The sequence below is a fragment of the Dendrobates tinctorius genome, unplaced genomic scaffold, assembly GCF_039654945.1.
Source record: "Dendrobates tinctorius isolate UK_male_01 unplaced genomic scaffold, ASM3965494v1 ptg000014l, whole genome shotgun sequence".
NCBI lineage: Eukaryota > Metazoa > Chordata > Amphibia > Anura > Dendrobatidae > Dendrobates > Dendrobates tinctorius.
In genome coordinates this window covers 15,392,889-15,410,000 of record NW_027361682.1, presented here as the reverse complement: position 1 = coordinate 15,410,000, position 17,112 = coordinate 15,392,889, and the positions used below count along the sequence as shown (strand labels likewise).

At 43.6% G+C, this 17,112-nt stretch overlaps 1 protein-coding gene across 3 annotated transcripts in view; it reads left to right on the top strand.

Annotated features, from left to right (window-relative positions):
• The first annotated feature begins 3,307 nt into the window (after positions 1–3,307).
• NTN1 (netrin 1) overlaps positions 3,308–17,112 on the top strand; it is a 210,991-nt gene continuing 197,186 nt past the window's right edge. The window contains exons 1-2 of one of the 3 annotated variants that reach the window (XM_073559666.1): positions 3,582–3,600; positions 4,654–4,695. The gene's annotated coding sequence lies outside the window, so the exon portion shown is untranslated. Of the gene's footprint in view, positions 3,601–4,365; positions 4,696–17,112 lie in introns of those variants that run through there. The other 2 variants (XM_073559670.1, XM_073559665.1) reach the window with 2 other exon arrangements.

Below are 17,112 nucleotides of genomic sequence, written 5' to 3'. Positions count from 1 at the left end.
AAAATCAGACCCTGAGGGGCCCCGGCCATAAAATCAGACCCTGAGGGGCCCCACCCACCAAATCGGACCCTAAGGGGCCCTGCCCACCAAATCAGACCCTGAGGGGCCCCGCCCACCAAATTGAACCCTGAGGGGCCCCACAGGCCAAAGTGACCCCTGAGAGGCACCCACAGTTAAAACGGATCCTGAGTTGAAAGTCTTGCAGGGGCAGCAGGCAAGTCTCTCTTAAAGGGGCAGCCCGGGCACCATTTCAAAGCACTATCTGTACTTCCTTCAGGAAATACACATCTAGTTCATTTTGCTGTTCCTTTAAAACGCTGCCATTTATCCTCACAGATAAGAAAAGTAAGCACTGAATGTGAACAAGCCCTAAGTGAGTAATAATGAATTAATGAAATATGAAAATCCTTTAGAGGCATTTTTTTTATTTTTTAAACCCGCACTTTCAATGTCTGTGATTTGTAACACTTTTGTATCTTTTCTGCGAATGATGACGCTTATGTTTCCAGAGGGGAATCGGGTAAATCTGGGTGGAAAATAAACACGTCTTATTGTGCGGATTGTTCCTACTGTAAAAGCCTCTGTTTCTTTCTTTCGTCCTTGTGCACACAGGAGCAGCTGATCTTTCTCTTATTCCCTTTTTTGAACCACAGAACCATGAAATCCCCCCCAAACACCCCTCTCCGTCCGAGGCAGAGTACCACTTCAGGCCGCTGCCCCCCTTTCCTCTCCACACCCCTCCTAAAGCTTGGATACCCCTTACCAGCACTCAGGAATGTCACACCCAGACCCACAGCAGGTGGAAAACACAAGGGACGACGCTCCCTGCAACACGTGGCTGCAGATTTTAGAAGGAACTTCTTGATGTAGCATCACTTGGTAACTCGTGAGGGGAGACTCCAAAAACTAAACCACAGAAGGTAAGAAAATGAGCGATTTGTCATCTTGTACCTCCGCGCCAATCCCGATACATCCCGATTAATCCCATCGTGTCTTCATAGGATCATACTATAACAAAAAAAGGAACATACAAGCAAAAATATTTGGAATATAAAAATAAAAAAGGAAAATAGTAACTTTTTTTTATCCTTAAATAAAAGCTTTTTTTTTCCTTGCTTTTTATTTGCTTCTTTTTTTTTTGGAACTACTAAATGCTTTGAATTAATCCCTGGTAATTATTTTGGCATTTCAGAATACCAAGTGGTTGGAATAATGCTCACCATTCATCCCCCACAGGCTAATCTTCAAGAAAAAAGCCCCAGAGAGACACACAAAATGCTATTTGCCGACAATTGAATAGAGCTGTCACTCTCCAAATGAAACAGCCCAAAACGGTCTCATACCAGGATTTCCAAAAAACGCACATTATTTTTTACTTGCTGGGCCAAGCAAAAAATTAATAATAGCAATTTTACCATGATCTCCTTTTCTGTTGTGCGCAGAATGGGAGGGGGGGAACCCAAATAATATATTATTGTATCTCTTATTTAATTATTGCTATCACGCAAGACATAAATATTGTGGAGATAGGGTACGCTTTCTCCGCACAAAAAAAATCAAAATGGATGAGAGTTGCGAGAGTTATTGAGAGTTATTTTTTTAAAGGACGTAATGTGTTTGTGTTATTTATGCCCGACATTGACATAATAATAACAACGCTTTAAGGAATAACTATACTTTACAGTATATATTGAAATTTGCATGCAATGAATATTTTTTTTTTTTCGACTGGAAAGCAAATAGTGCAGTCAGGTCTTTCTTTCATGGCAATTACTTTCTATGTTGCTAACAAAGTTATCATTGCCTGTTTTATATACAGTATGTAATATTTATTTTTATCATTATTTATTATTTTCAGCAATTTTTGTCCTAAACTGTTTAGTTCTTCCATTTTTTTTTTACCCTATTTGAATTACATGCATGAAAAAAAAAATTATATATATATATAATTTTAGTTTTATTTTTGGTTTATTAATATTTTTTGGGCCCTATTCAAATGAAAACTAATTCATGAAGTCCTTAAAAATTTTTATATATATATATATATATATAAAAATAATATTTAAGAGTGTAATGTAAATTGAAAAAATATAGAAAATAAAGTAAAATAAAAGACAAATATAAATAAAAAGTACGGTGATTAAATAAGAAAAACATGAAAAACAAATTAAATATAATGAAATAAAAGAACACAAAAAATATAAATAAAATGTAATGAATTAAGAAAAATATGAAAACTGAATAAAATGCAATAAATAATACAAACACGAAAAATATAAATAGGATGTAGTGAAATAATAAAAATATGAGAAATATAAATCAAATGTAACGAAATACAATCATGAAATAATTAAAATATGGAAAATGTAAATAAAATGTAATAAATAATAAAAATACAAAAAATAATATGTAATGCAATATTGAAAATCCGAATAATAAATAAAATGTAATGATATAATAAAAGCACAAAGATAAATAAAATCTAAATAAAAAAAATGTACAATAATAAAAAAAAATTGAACTCGATATTGTAACAGTTCAAAATATTCTTAAGGGCTTATTCAGACAACAGTTTTTCCTGTAGGCAAAAAAAATGCTCATCAGTGTTTTTTGATCAGTTTCATCTGAGTTTTACAAGTGTTTGTTTCAATTTATTCTATCAGAGTTTCTTTGTTGAAAAAAACAAAATGATGCTCTTTTTTCAACCTTCTCACATCAAACAGCCGGAGAAAAAGGGACAGCAGATGGTTGGCATCCAAGTGTGTTGGCCAATTTTTTCATTTGACCCATTGACTTGCACTGGTGAGATTGATCCAAAAGTAGGATAAAAATTGGACAAAATCATTCTCTATTTATGGATATGCTCACACAGAAGTTTTTTTAATGCATTTTTTTAACATGTTGCATTTTTCCACACTTTTTACTACGTCATGTCAATTCTTTGGTGTGTTTTTTTGTTTGTAAATTGCACTTTTTTACTGTTTTTTTAGCACCTCTTTTTGTCAAGGTTTAATTAAAAAAAAAATCTGTATTATTGCATGAAAAAAACAAGCTGAAAAAGGCTTAAAAAAATGTTTTTATAAAACTGCACCAAAAAAGGTGTCTTTTTAGAAAGTGGGTTTTTTTAGGTGTGGATTTTTCCCTCCATGTGAACATAGGCTATGTATCTTCTCTTGAAAACTTACCATAGCCAAAAACTGAAATCTACCTGTCGAGGTGTGTTCTGCATACAGGTGCCTCTAGGGCGATATCTGGTCTGGCCGAACATCTAGTTGGGCGACTGCTCTATCACATAGGTCTCTTGACATTAACTTTTCAAATGGCACTTTGTTTCCATTCATGTGAATAGGGATTAAATTACACCATTCACTCAAAAAAAAGAGAAATACTTAGTCCAGCATTAGTATTTAACAGCGATGACTTAATTACGGCAAAGTGACAATGGGAACCCCCCATGGAGAATGAATGTAAGTTTCCGATTTTAGCTGACAATATATTATTACCTGTGTAACTGGATTCCAGAAGAAGTTGGAGCCGCAGCCCCCTGCTCAATATGGCCGATCCCTGCACAGTCCGAGCTGCAACAAGGAAGGGACCCAGGTGAGTCAGTGCTGTTTTGGCTAAATGTATTAGCAGTAGTGACATTCGGATGGGATGGTGATCCACGATGGTAACCTTTCCAATTAATCAGTTTTCCACGATAATGCCTGAATTCCACAGAATGTAGATCATGCGTTTTTTTCTCTTTGCATATTTTTGTGAAGAAAATCTGCTGCATATAAAGCGAACCTATTTGGTCTGATAATGCTATTAACCTGTAGATATAGGGTTAATTTGCAGGTTAATAGCGTTATGAAGTAGCCCAGATGTCGTACTGAAAATACAAAAGGACTGAAAGGACTTTATTTCTCCTGGGAGCCGCCGGCTTTCAGTCATATAGGAGTGTCGCCATGGCTCTCAAGTCTGGAGATGCTGCAGGCCATTGTAGAACATTCAGGCCATGTCTTGTTGGAAAACAGCTCCTGGGACACTTTAGAGAAATGACCGCACCACTGGTTTCATGATCAAATCAATTTAACGTAGAGCGAATAGTGTACCTGGAATGAAAACTAGAGGGGTCTGGCTACCAAACATTATGCCAACCCATAATCCTGGGAGTAGGACTGGTGTGATGCTCCCTTGTGATGGCCTCTTCATGGCGTTGCACATGTGGTCTTCAGATCAATCTCCAGCGATCATTGTGTCCAAGACGAAAGTGTGGCTCATCACTGAGGAGGGTAGACCTCCTTTCCAGCCTCTGTCTCCATCTAGAGACTACATGGGCAATGCCAAGAAGAGGATATTTCTTCAAAGTCTCCCAGGAGCCGTTTTTCAATATGGTAATGCCAAGTCGCATGTTGCTGGTGCTACTGTGAGCAGCCTGCATGGCCTAAATGTACTGCCATGGCCTGCAGCATCTCCAGGCTTGTCAACCATCAAGAACATCTGGGATATCATTGGTCAGCAATAAGCAAAGGGAGCTGCCAGCTGCGGATCCTGATGATTTGCCGCCCAAGTACATTCAGCAAGAAATGTGCTCCAGTTGATGATTAAGTACATTTGTTGGGCATGTTCAGTCACGCCTCTTAATGGAGAAATCTGTCTACTTTTCAGAAATTTTGGGGGAGCTGACTTGAACTAAGGAGGCAAAAAGTAGTAAGTTGTATAACAATTCTGCAACATTTCACACAGTTTTATGCCACGATTCTGTTTAATGAATCTGCACCATGGTGTGAATTTTTTTATGTTCTATTAATGTTTTGAGCATTTTTATACAAGCAAAAAAAACAAACAAACTATGGTCCCAATTAATTCTTGCATTTTTGCCTTTTTTTGTCCAGTTTTGGTTGGTTTTCGCCTGTTTTTCACTTAAACTAATTTTTCTTTTCATTAGTGTCTTTTTTCAAAGTCCTTATTGTAAGTGTTCTCCTATTTTCTTGTTTTTCTGTCCGTTATTCTGGACAGGGTTTGCGGTTCCAGCTACTTTCACCTTGATTCATCAATTGCGACATTTTACATAAATGTACTCCAGTCCTTCCCTGGAGTAATTGTATGTATATCTGAAATTCTTTGTTAAAAATTATGGCAGCATATCAGCGGAACATGTGACTTTTTGTGCTAAAAACTCGCAAAAAATGGCTTATGACAAAAATTTGATTTTTGGTTTGCGCAAAAATTCTTGATCTGTGTGTGGAATTTGGGGCAAAAATGTCAACGAATACCACAAAGCAAAAAACCCCCGCAAATGATAAATACGGCCCTACGTGTGAATAAAGCCTTAGTACAAATGTGATTCTTGCATTACAAATCCTCAGTGATTGCATAGCACTTTTATAACAGGACCAGTGATTACAAACTTAATTGACAGCCGAGTCCTTCCAAATTCAACTCTAGGCCCCAGCTGAAAGTCAAATTAAAAGGGCTAAGAACAATATTTTATGTTTTTCTATTTAGCCAGTCGGAGGGGACTATCTTTTGTATTTTTTTTTTTTTTTTTGTTCTGTGTATTGTCTAGTAGTTTTCAAATATATTCTATAAACTAGCAAATGTACCCTGCGAGTCCAAAGAAATCTTTCACTTAAGTCTTTCTCCCACTCCTCCAATGCTCCTCTGCCAGTGAAGTCACATTGGTTCATTTTGGGCCCGAGAGGGAGCTCCGAGGGTCCGCACATGATGTGAAAATGACTCCCTTCCTACAGAAAGACGAAAAAAACCAGGAAAACCGTCCACCAGATCAACAGAAAGTGACATTCGCGCTTTCTACACCCCGGCCTTTCAGACAACATTGTTACCTCCAAGACAAAGTTGTCTGGTAGCTTTTGTCGAATCAATATTAAAATCATTAAAGGCCCTTTCAGTCTGGAAATCGGGGCAGAACCAAGGTCAAATCGCTTGGTTTTCCATCTAATTCAGGCTGAATATTAAAGGACTGGCAAAGGAGAGAGAGAGAGTGAGCTGTAGGAGGATTCCCCCACACCGGCTAAACAAGGATTAACAGATTGAGGGACATAACAATAGAAAATAAAATAATAATGGAAAAATAACAGCAGACAAAATAAAAACTTTAAAAAAAATTGAAAATTAAAAATAAGAAAGAAGAAATTAACTTTGCTATGGTCCATCATTTTTTTTTTTTTTTTTTTTTTAAGAACACCTCTCCCCCACCTTCTTTTACCATAGACCATGCAGGATATATATTGGGGAGCATACATTTTATGTCTTTTTTATTAAATAATTTACAATTTTATTTTCTTTAATACAGAAATTGGGCAAACAAATATTTAAAAATGGACACTGTGGATGCAGGCATTTTGAGCCCAATTCATATTTGTCTTTTTTTTTTTTTTTTTCTTTCTTGTTTTAAATTGTGCCTATTTTGATGTTTTGAAGTCGATTTTCTACTTGTCCTTTTTTTTTGGTTGCTCTGTTCCCCATTGTGGGTGTGTTTATGACCAATTCATCATTTGCTACCTTTTAAAAAGTCACATTTTTGCACAAATATTCTCTTCTTCCCCTCCGTTGAACGCTCTCATTTCTATGTCCCTCGTTCTTGTACAAGTGTGAGAGTCGAGTGAGACATTTTAACAGATCTGGCGACTGCTCTAAAATGATGCAAAAAGATAAAAAAAAAATAAAGAGCATTTTTTATTTTGCAAAAAATTCATCAAATTGTGTGCACCGTTTTGAAAAATGTGCTGCTATAGAACACCATAAAACAAAATATTAAACCTCCCACAAAATGATGAATTGCTCTTATATGTTCATATGCATCATTGCCTGTGCATAAAAATGAACAGGAAGCTGTTAGGGTGTCTTAACCCCTCTCTGACATGAGACGTACTATTCCGTCCATGTGCCCTGGGCCCCTATGACCATGGACGGAATAGTACGTCTCAGCAATCGGCCACGCATTCGGGGGGGGTACGTGGCCGATCACGGCCGGGTGTCAGCTGATTCTCACAGCTGACACCCAGCACTAAGGGCCAGTCACAGACCGCACTTTAACCCCTGGAATACTGCGATTGAACACGATCGCAGCATTCTGGGAGTAGGAAGAGGGCTGACAGGCCCTCTGCCTTTGGATCTGCTATGGTAACTTGATGTAGTCATGAAAAAAAAAAAAGAAATTCATGAATTGTTGTTTTTTGCTCATTTTGTCTCCCAAAAATCGGAATAGAAAGTGATCAAAAAATGTCATGTTCCCGAAAATGGTAAAAAAAAGTCAACTCGTCCCGCAATAAACAAGACCTCACATGACTCTGGGCCAAAATATGGAAAAATTATAGCTCTCAAAATGTGATGATGCAAAAACAATTTTTTGCACTAAAAAGCATCTTTTAGTGTGTGACAGCTGACAAAAATAAAAACCCGCTATAACGTCTCTTTCACACGTCCTGATATTTCCGGTACCAGAGATGTCAGTGTCCGTGTGTGCAATACTTGCAGCACACGTGTGTGCCGCATCAGTACCACAAGGACGGGTGCTAGGGAAGAAGCGTTACAGTAAGCTCTGTTCCCCGACGCTGGGTGCTGAACACGGCTCTCATCATTCTCCCCTGCTCTGCCCTTAACGACCGCTGATACGCCTTTTAACAGCTGCAGTTAAGGGTGCTTAAACCACAGCGGCGCTTTTTTGAAGTTCATTGGGCCGTCAGCTTCTTCTTCCAGAAGAAAATGCCGGGCGCATGCGCAGTGCATCTGCCGAGATCTGCCAGCAACAATAGATTTTTTCCTATTGGTTCATTTTGATCACTGTGATAGACCCTATCACAGTGATCAAGATAAAAAAAAATGGTAAATCAAACCGCTCTTTATCACCTCCTTAGGGAAAAATAATAAAATAAAAAAATGTATTTATTTCCATTTTCCCGTTAGGGTTGTGTTACACCGCTCCGTCATACTCACCCAACCTCCGCTCTCACGCCGCAGCCTCTCTCCACCCGACGGCCACGGTGGTCACCTCTGACAGGCTCGCGGCCGCGCCTCCCTGTTTCTTGTGCTACGGCTGTGTCCTGACCCGGAAGAACCTTCGGACCAATGGCAGACCAGATGGGGCTATATCAGGCCGCTTCCCCCTGAGGGAGGCGCCTGATCGTTGTGTTACCTTGCACACTGGGCCCTGCTTCCTCCTGTGCTCTCTACAGTCTCTCGGTGCCGTGCTCAGCCTGTCTTCCGTGTTCGCTAACAGTTACTCCAGTCCTGCCTCCGGTGTTCCTGTTCCAGTCAGCCATCCTACTCCTGTCCTGCCTCCGGTGTTCCTGTTCCAGTCCTGCCGTCCTACTCCAGTCCTGCCTCCAGTGTTCCAGTTCCATCCTGCTCCAGTCCTTCCATCCTCTTTTATTCCTGTCTCCTGTGTTCCAACTCTGTCCTGTCATCTACACTTCAGTTCCTCCACGTTCCAGTCTATAGTCTTACTCCATTCCTATCTCCTGTGTGCCAGCCCTGTTCTGTCATCTACACTTCAGTCCCACTGTCCTACTCCAGTCCATCCTGAGCCGCCCCTCTCGGTACGGGCTACCGTGGTACTTGAACCCCTGGGCCTGCTCCTAAAGGTCCCTGCATAGGGGTCGGTTCCACTTGGCAGCTCGCCCGGGGCCCCTCAGTGCCATGGTCCAGAGGGTCCACTCCCAGAGATTCCGACTCCTGACCACCCACGCTAACAGGTTGGGGCTAAAGTTAGGGTTGGGGTTAGAGTTGGAGTTAGGGTTGGGATTAGGGTTAGGGGTGGGTTAGGGTTGGAGTTAGAATTGGGGGGTTTCCACTGTTTAGGCACATCAGGGGCTCTCCAAACCCAACATGGCGTCTGTTCTCAATTTCAGCCAATTCTGCACTGAAAAAGTCAAACGGTGCTCCTTCCCTTCCAAGCTCTGCCATACGCACAAACTGGAAAAGACAAATGTCCAAAGATAAAGTCACAGCTGCAGCCTGCATCAGAGTGTTTTCCTGACATGAGATTTGTTTCACATGACTACTCTAAAAACTGCAGTCACCACATCCTTTCCTGCTATTGGAGCCCTGGAGAATGGCAGCACTGGAGTGCCGGACACAACTGTTTTATAAGCCATACACTGTGTTGCATTTTTTCCTGTGTTCTGGCACTCCATTTCTCCTGTGCGCCACTTCACCCGGGAGAGACGTGCCTGTACGGGCTGTGAAAGGCATCAGTTTTTTGACCAATTTGCTGAATCAACTTGCCCCCTACGCACAGAGACTCGACTTGGGGTGGGTAATCATAGGAAATGTGTGCTTGGACCGAACAAGAGTCGATGCCTTTAAGACCTATGTATGCAGAGACGGACGAGCTACTTTCTGCAAACCATGCCCTCATCACTATGAGGTGAAAGAGAAGCCTCCAGATCCCTGATGTCATTCCTTCTCCCTATGCAGACGACTTGGGAAGATCGGTGTTTCATACAACTAAGGATGACAACAAGGTAGCCCCGTCAATTGAAGACGAGGAATTTGTCAGGATAATGGACAATGAGTTCCTTAAGGACGAGACTAATCACTGTGTTTTTCCTCTACCCTTCCGAGTTCCCAGGGTAAGACTCCCGAACAATCGTGAACAAGCCTTGTCCAGATTCAACTCTCTCCAGCGCACACTTAGCAAAAAACCGGAGATGAAAGAACACATTGTCACTTTTATGAGCAAGATATTCCGGAATAACCATGCGGAGCCAGCGCCTCCCTTAAAGGAAAATGAGGAGTGCTGGTACCTACCCTCATTCGGAGTATATCGCCCACGGAAATCTAAGCAAATTAGAGTTGTCTTTGATTGAAGTGCCAAACATCAAGGCGTATCTCTCAACGATATCCTCCTCACGGGTCCTAATCTTACAAACAACCTTGTAGGAGTGTTGATTAGGTTCCGGAAAGAGCCCATTGCCATCACCGCCAACATTGAACAGATGTTCCACTGTTTCATAGAGAGGACCAAAGGAATTCCCTCAGGTTCCTGTGGTACAAGGACAATGACCCCAGCAAAAAGATGGTGGAGTATCGCATGAGGGTGCACGTATTCGGGAACAGCCCTTCTCCCTCAGTGGCAACCTATGGCCTGTGGAGAACCGCTCAAGAAGGAGAGACTGAATATGGAACAGATGCCAGAGACTTTGTAGAGAGAGACTTTCTATGTAGATGATGGACTAAAATCTCTACCCACAGAAGAAGCGGCTATCGATCTACTCAAGAGGACCCAAGGTATGCTGTACCAAGCTAAGCTTAGATTGCACAAAATTGCTTCAAACAGCCAGGTTGTCATGAGAGCCTTTGATTCAAGTTACCACGCACCAGGATTCAAGGACATAGACCTGGGACCAGACTGTCCGCCTGTGCACAGAAGCTTAGGCTTGAGGTGGAACCTGTCAGTCGACACCTTCAGTTTCCAAATCAACTGTGCAGACAAACCATTTACTAAACGTGGTGTCCTGTCAGTGGTGAATAGCTTATACGACCCACTGGGATTCATAGCACCAATTACCATACAAGGTAAATCCCTTCTGAGACAGCTTTCTGAAACCGTCAAGGACTGGGATGCCCCACTCCCTCCTGAGAAGGAACCAAAATTGGAAACCTGGAAGCAGTCTTTGTGTGCCTTGGATGAGATCCACATACCGAGATGCTACGCCAGGACCTCACTTGCTGCTAGCACTAGGAAGGAACTCCATGTGTTTTCGGATGCATCCACAGAGGCCATTGCAGCAGTTGCCTATCTGAAGATGACGGGACCCGACAATCAAGATCACGTTGGGTTCGTCTTCGGCAAGGCTAAGTTGGCTCCCAAGCCTGACCACACTATTCCCAGGCTTGAACTCTGTGCGACCGTGCTTGCAGTAGAACTCGCAGACTTTATACAGCATGAGCTGGCCACCAGCATAGATGACGTGCAATACTACAGTGACAGTAAGGTTCAGAAAAAACACCAAAAATGGGCAGAGATGCTTACCTGTATAGACAGGCCTCAATACAAATGCACTAACAGGGTGCAGCGGACCCAAGTAAAATGGCAACTGCACAGGTGCAATAATACCTTATGAAAAAGCCAGCCTACAATCAGGATTGGCCGTGTGGCACACCAGTGCAAAAAAATAATCTGAATGTGGCAATGTTCACACAGGGAATGCAGAGCATATGGTTCACAGCCTCTTAGTAACACCATATAGGGGGGCTGCCGAGTGCTAACTATAATGCATCCCGTGTGAACAGAGGCCACAGTTTACAGAACTATTTGGGCCCAACTGCACCCTGAAAAAATTATAAAGTGCACAAAAACATATCAATATATGTAAGGTATTGGTTGATATTATGCCCATAATACGGAAGCTGGCAAACTACGTCAAAGTTCCTTACACTTGCCAGTCCTACTCTAACATAAAAACCAACAGAAAGAGGAAAAAATCCTCCAATACTCAGAAGACTCAGTGACAGTAAGGTTGTCTTAGGTTTCATCTACAACCAAACAAGGCGCTTCAACGTGTACGTCAGTAACCGCATCCAGAGAATAAGGCGGTCTTCCAAGCCTGAACAATGGCACTATATCCCATCTGAACTTAATCCAGCTGACCATGCCACTAGACCTATGTCTATAAGGTCCTTTGCTAACTCTTCTTGGCTTTCAGGTCCTAAGTTTCTGTAGGAACAGAAGGGAAGTGAATGTGTCCAGGAAGTCTCCAGCATCCAGGATCCGGATGGTGATCCAGAAGTCCGCTCCGAGGTCAGTGCTTTGGCGACGAACACTAAACCAACCTCCAGCCTCGGTTGCCAGTGCTTTGAATGCTTCTCCAATTGGATGAAACTCGTCAAGACTATAGCAAGGTTAGTCCACATTGAGAGATCGTATCACAACTCACTTGGAGACAAAGACTATCTCGGCTGGCACGTCTGCTGTAAACCACTCTCTGCTGAGGACATTTCTCACTGTGAGTCCCTTTATTATATGCTACGTCCAGCAGAGCGTATTCAGTACTGAATGGGAATGCCTACACCACAAACAGCAGATCCCTCTGAAAAGCCCCATTGCCCACTTGAATCCAGTAATGGGCGGCTTCGGTTTGCTGAGAGTCGGTGGTCGTTTAAATCAAGCCAAGATTGCGGCTTCAGAGCAACATCCTTGCATCATTCCCACTAAACATCATATCACTGATCACTTTCATGAAAAAACCGAGCACCAAGGCAGGCAGATCACAGAAGGCAAGTTACGGTCTGCAGGGCTTTGGATCATAGGTATGAAAAGACGTGTAGCAGGATCACTACATCGCTGTGTGCAATGTCGGAAAACCAGAAGAAAACAGGTACATCAACAAATGGCCGACCTGCCCCCTGACAGATTGAGTGCCGAGCCGCCTTTCACCTACGTTGGCCTAGATGTTTTTGGCCATGGATGGCATCTGCACGCAGAACTCGAGGTGGCCACGCCAACAACAAACGTTGGGCCGTACTATTCACTTGCATGAGTGTCCGTGCCGTCCACATAGAGGTAATAGTCTATGGACACATCCAGCCTGATCAACGCCCTCCGGCACTTTCTAGAGATCAGAGGACCGGTGAAACAGTTGAGGTCTGACCGCGGAAGCAACTTCATCGGTGCATGTCGAGAGCTAGATATTGACATCAAGCCAATTCAGGATCAACTGGCAGAAAGAGGTTGCACCTGGATCTTCAATTCTCCGCATAGTTCTCACATGGGAGGTTCCTGGGAAAGGATGATCGGGATCTCACGCAACATCCTGAACTCTATGTTTATGGACGTAAACTCTTCAAGGCTTAAGCATGAGACCTTGGTTACTCTTCTGGCTGAAGTTTCTGCCATAATCACCTCAAGACCACTTGTCCCAGTGTCCATGGATCCCAAAAAACGACCATTCTTACGCCAGCTACTCTTCTCACCCAAAAGACCGGGAACCCGCTAACAGCTAGTGGAGAGCTTACTCATGCAAACACCTACCAGAAACAGTGGAAACGTGTGCAGTACCTCGCTGACTACTTCTGGAACTGGTGGAGAAAGGAATATCTCGTGACTCTCCAAGGAAGAAGAAAATGGCGACAGAATAAACCAAACTTGAAAGAAGGAGACGTGGTACTAATGAAAGAACAACAAGCCCAAAGGATCGACTGGCCTATGGGAATCGTTACAAAGACTTTCCCTCGTCAAGACGGTAAGGTCCGGAAGCTGGAGCTGAAGGTCCTTAGGAAAGGCAAGCCTAAGACATTTCAGAGGCCAATCCACTAGCTCATATTGATTCTGCCAATTGAAAACATTCCGGTAGGATGAACCATGAACAGAACTCTGCCCTAGTGCTTCGTCCATTGGATTACCGTTGGGTCGGAGACAGTTTGGCCTAGTGCGGCTTCTCCGATCCGAAGATGGGTTTTCTTTGGATTGTCTCAGGAACTGTCTGTCATCTACCTCGTTTTAGAGTTATTATTGCATGCGTATTTCTGTTTATTTTCCAGGTTATTGGACCTTATTTAAAAAAAATATATATATATATAGTGAAATCCCTTACGGAATTTCAGACGGGGAGTGTGCTGTTCCGTCTAAAGTTATGATTATATGGTTTCATAGATTTGTTATTTTCAATGCTATGTAGTCTTGCATTTGGTCTGCTGCCATCTGCTGGTCTTTTTTGTATAGCAGCCTGCAGCTAATTATTTCTAGCACATGCCTTCCACTTCCGGGTCAGGTCACTCCTTCTCTTCCTGTTAGCTGCCATTCTTAGTTTCACTTCACCCAGGAGAGACGCGCCTGTATGGGCTGTGAAATGCATCAGTTTTTTAACCAACTTGCTGAATCAACTTGCTATCAACTTGCTGCACATACTTTGCTGAATCACATTTGCTGCACAAGCGCTGCACAACTTGCTTCACAATTTGCTGTGTCACCTTGGTCGTTACATCTGCATGTATGGAGAACTTACTGCATTACCAATCATACGCTGTATGTCCAGATCTCCAAGTAAACAAGTCTGGACTTCACAAGCCTTGGTGTGTATGATCTCTCCGGACGCTGGAGCAACATGGTCCTGTCTGCCCTGCATTGAGGAAACGGAAGGTAGGAATCTCTCCCAGACCCAATCAACTACACCTCCATTCGCCTCATGTAGGGACAGAACAGGTGGTGTCACGAATTAATACCCTACAAACTTTCCTCCTCATTTATCTTAATGGACGCCAAGGCCACGGACCGGGTCATTACTGCCGCGACATTCCCTGAAGGACCGGCCCGGTACAGAGTACCCCACGGCCCTGTGGGACGCACCACTTTCCTGTGCTTTGGTGCCCCAGCACTGCTGCTTTTCTGTGCTTCGGTGCCCAAGCACTTCTGCTTTCCTGTGCTTTGGCGCCCCAGCACTTCTGATTTCCTGTGCTTTGGCGCCCCAGCACTTCTGCTTTCCTGTGCTTTGGCGCCCCAGCACTGCTGCTTTCCTGTGCTTCGGTGCCCAAGCACTGCTGCTTTCCTGTGCTTCGGTGCCCAAGCACTGCTGCTTTCCTGTGCTTCGGTGTCCCAGCACTGATGATTTTCTGTGCTTTGGCACCACAGCACTGCTGCTTTCCTGTGCTTCGGTGCCCAAGCACTGCTGCTTTCCTGTGCTTCGGTGCCCCAGCACTGCTGCTTTTTTGTGCTTTGTGTCCCAACACTACTCCTTTCCAGTGCTTTGGCACGCCAGCATCGCTGGTTTCCTGTGCTTCGGCGCCCCAGCGCCGCTGCTTTCCTGTGCTTCGGCGCCCCAGCGCCGCTGCTTTCCTGTGCTTCGGCGCCCCAGCGCCGCTGCTTTCCTGTGCTTCGGCGCCCCAGCGCTGCTGCTTTCCTGTGCTTCGGCGCCCCAGCGCCGCTACTCTCTTGTGCTCCAGCACTCCAATACACAGGAAGGTGTCTGCAGAGTCATGAGAGACAAATCTCATATCAGGAGATCATGCTGAGCTAAGCCGCAGGTGTGACCTTCTTTGTGGGCATTTGCCTTTTCCCCTCTATGAAATGCCATATTTTGATGGACCATCGCCATAGAGGGAGCAGAACCAGTTGGAGAAGTGACTCAGTTTTAACTAAGAAATCCAATAAAATGGTGGGGTTTTTTTAAATAAAAATATTCCAGATAACCCATAGGCAATGTATTATAAAAAGAATCTTTTTAAAATATTTATCAGTAACTTTCTTCAATTTTTAATATATTTTGTTTCACTAATGAAAGTCAGTTATTGATAATTCTTATTTGTTGATTATTTTTTTTAAATGCTGTTAGATTGTTTTCTGATGTTTTTTATTTTTCACTTTCATTTTCTGTACATGATTATGTGGACAACCATCTTGTCTGTGCTTTTCTATTAACATAAGTTCAGAGCTATTCCCTACATCTGCCTAATGGAACACTGCTACTTGTAGACTATGGATGCTTGCTGACTTTTATCAAAGAGTATTGTGGGCATGCTTTGTGAGCTGTGCAGAGATCATTGTGCAGGGATGCAGAGGAGATGAGATGTGACCATCAATTATTGTGACTCCTGTGTTACCTGTAAAAAGTGATAGCTTTTATTGTAATATTTCTTGTGTTGATAACAGGATGACTGCCTAGCATTGTTGAGCATTCCGATACCGCAAATATCGGGTATAGTTTTGTAGGCCACATTAGCTCATATTAAAGTGTAGCCCACACACTTTATAAAATTAGTGTTTCTTACACCTGTTAGCAGCTGTTCAGGAATAAGCACACTAAGCCCCCTCTGTACTTTTCTGCCTATCTTTATCAGTCTACCAAGATGAAGAAGGCAGGGAGTAAGGCACGTGGCCGTGGGCGTGGAGTTTCAGCAGGGAGAGGATGTGGGGATTCTGTGCCTGCTGCGGGCACCAGTGACTCAGCATCCCCCAGTTTTACAAGGGAACAGTCCTTTATGCGTAGCTTTTGTAGGACCTCAATGTACCTCACTGCTGCGGGATGAACAAATTGAAGCCGTTGTCGGATGGATGGCAGCTAACGCATCGACTTCAATTACTTCCACATCCTCTCAGGGCCAGAGCACTGAAGAGCAACCATCTGTCTCTTCACCACCTGCCAAATTGACCAGGCAGTCAGAGAGCCCTGGACAGGAGCCATCTCTACTTCTGTTCTCTGAATCTCTTGGCTTGGAAACAGGGGGCCAGCCAAGCAGCATTCTAGAATGTGAAGAGGGAGTATGCAGTGATGCGCAACTGCTTTGTCCCTCTGAATCTGAAGAGGCGGGTGGGCCAGTGCCTATGGTCAGCACACCTCAGTACGCATCAGATGATGACGAGACTCAGGTGCCACTTTCTGGTGCGTACTGTGCTGGCGAGACTACCCAGGAGAAGCAGCTGTTTGAAGAGGGGAGTGTAGATGATGAGGTCCTTGACCCATCATGGCGTGAGGAACAGGAAGGTGGTGGGAGCAGCTCTGAGGAAGAGATTCCCCGAACGGCCAAAACAGGAGGGAGAGGGAGGGGGCAGACTTGGTTGCCTGTAGCCTCCACTTCGGCACCCGTTAGGAGCAATCCTCTTCGAAAAACAAAAATGGGCGCTCCCAGGACTTGCAGTGCGTGGTCCTTTTTTGACACAGTTGCAGATGACATTCGCTTTGTCAAATGCAAGCTGTGTAATCAGAAAGTCAAAAGAGGGAAAAGTGTCAGCAACCTCAGTACCACAAATATGTGGAAACATGTGTGGACCAAGCACGTGGTGGAGTTACAAAGACACACTGAAGACGTAGGCCAACCTACAGCACCACCTACCACCTCTTCAGCTCGTGTTGTAGCCGCTTCCTACAGCTCACACACAGCTGGTTCGGCTTCCTCACAGGATCGCCATGGAAGAACCTCTGGCACTGTTGTCCAGAGACCCAGTGACATTCCACCCACAGCACCACGTTCCCTGTCATCCTCACACTCCCAGGCCACTCTACAGTCATCAGTAGCACAGGCATGGGAGACAAGGCGGCCATACTCAGCAAACCATCCTCAAGCACAGGCTCTGAATGCTGGCATTGCAAAACTACTGGCCCTTGAAATGCTTTCAGTCAGTCTGGTGGAGACTGACACCTTCCGTAACTTCATGGCATTGGCAGTCCC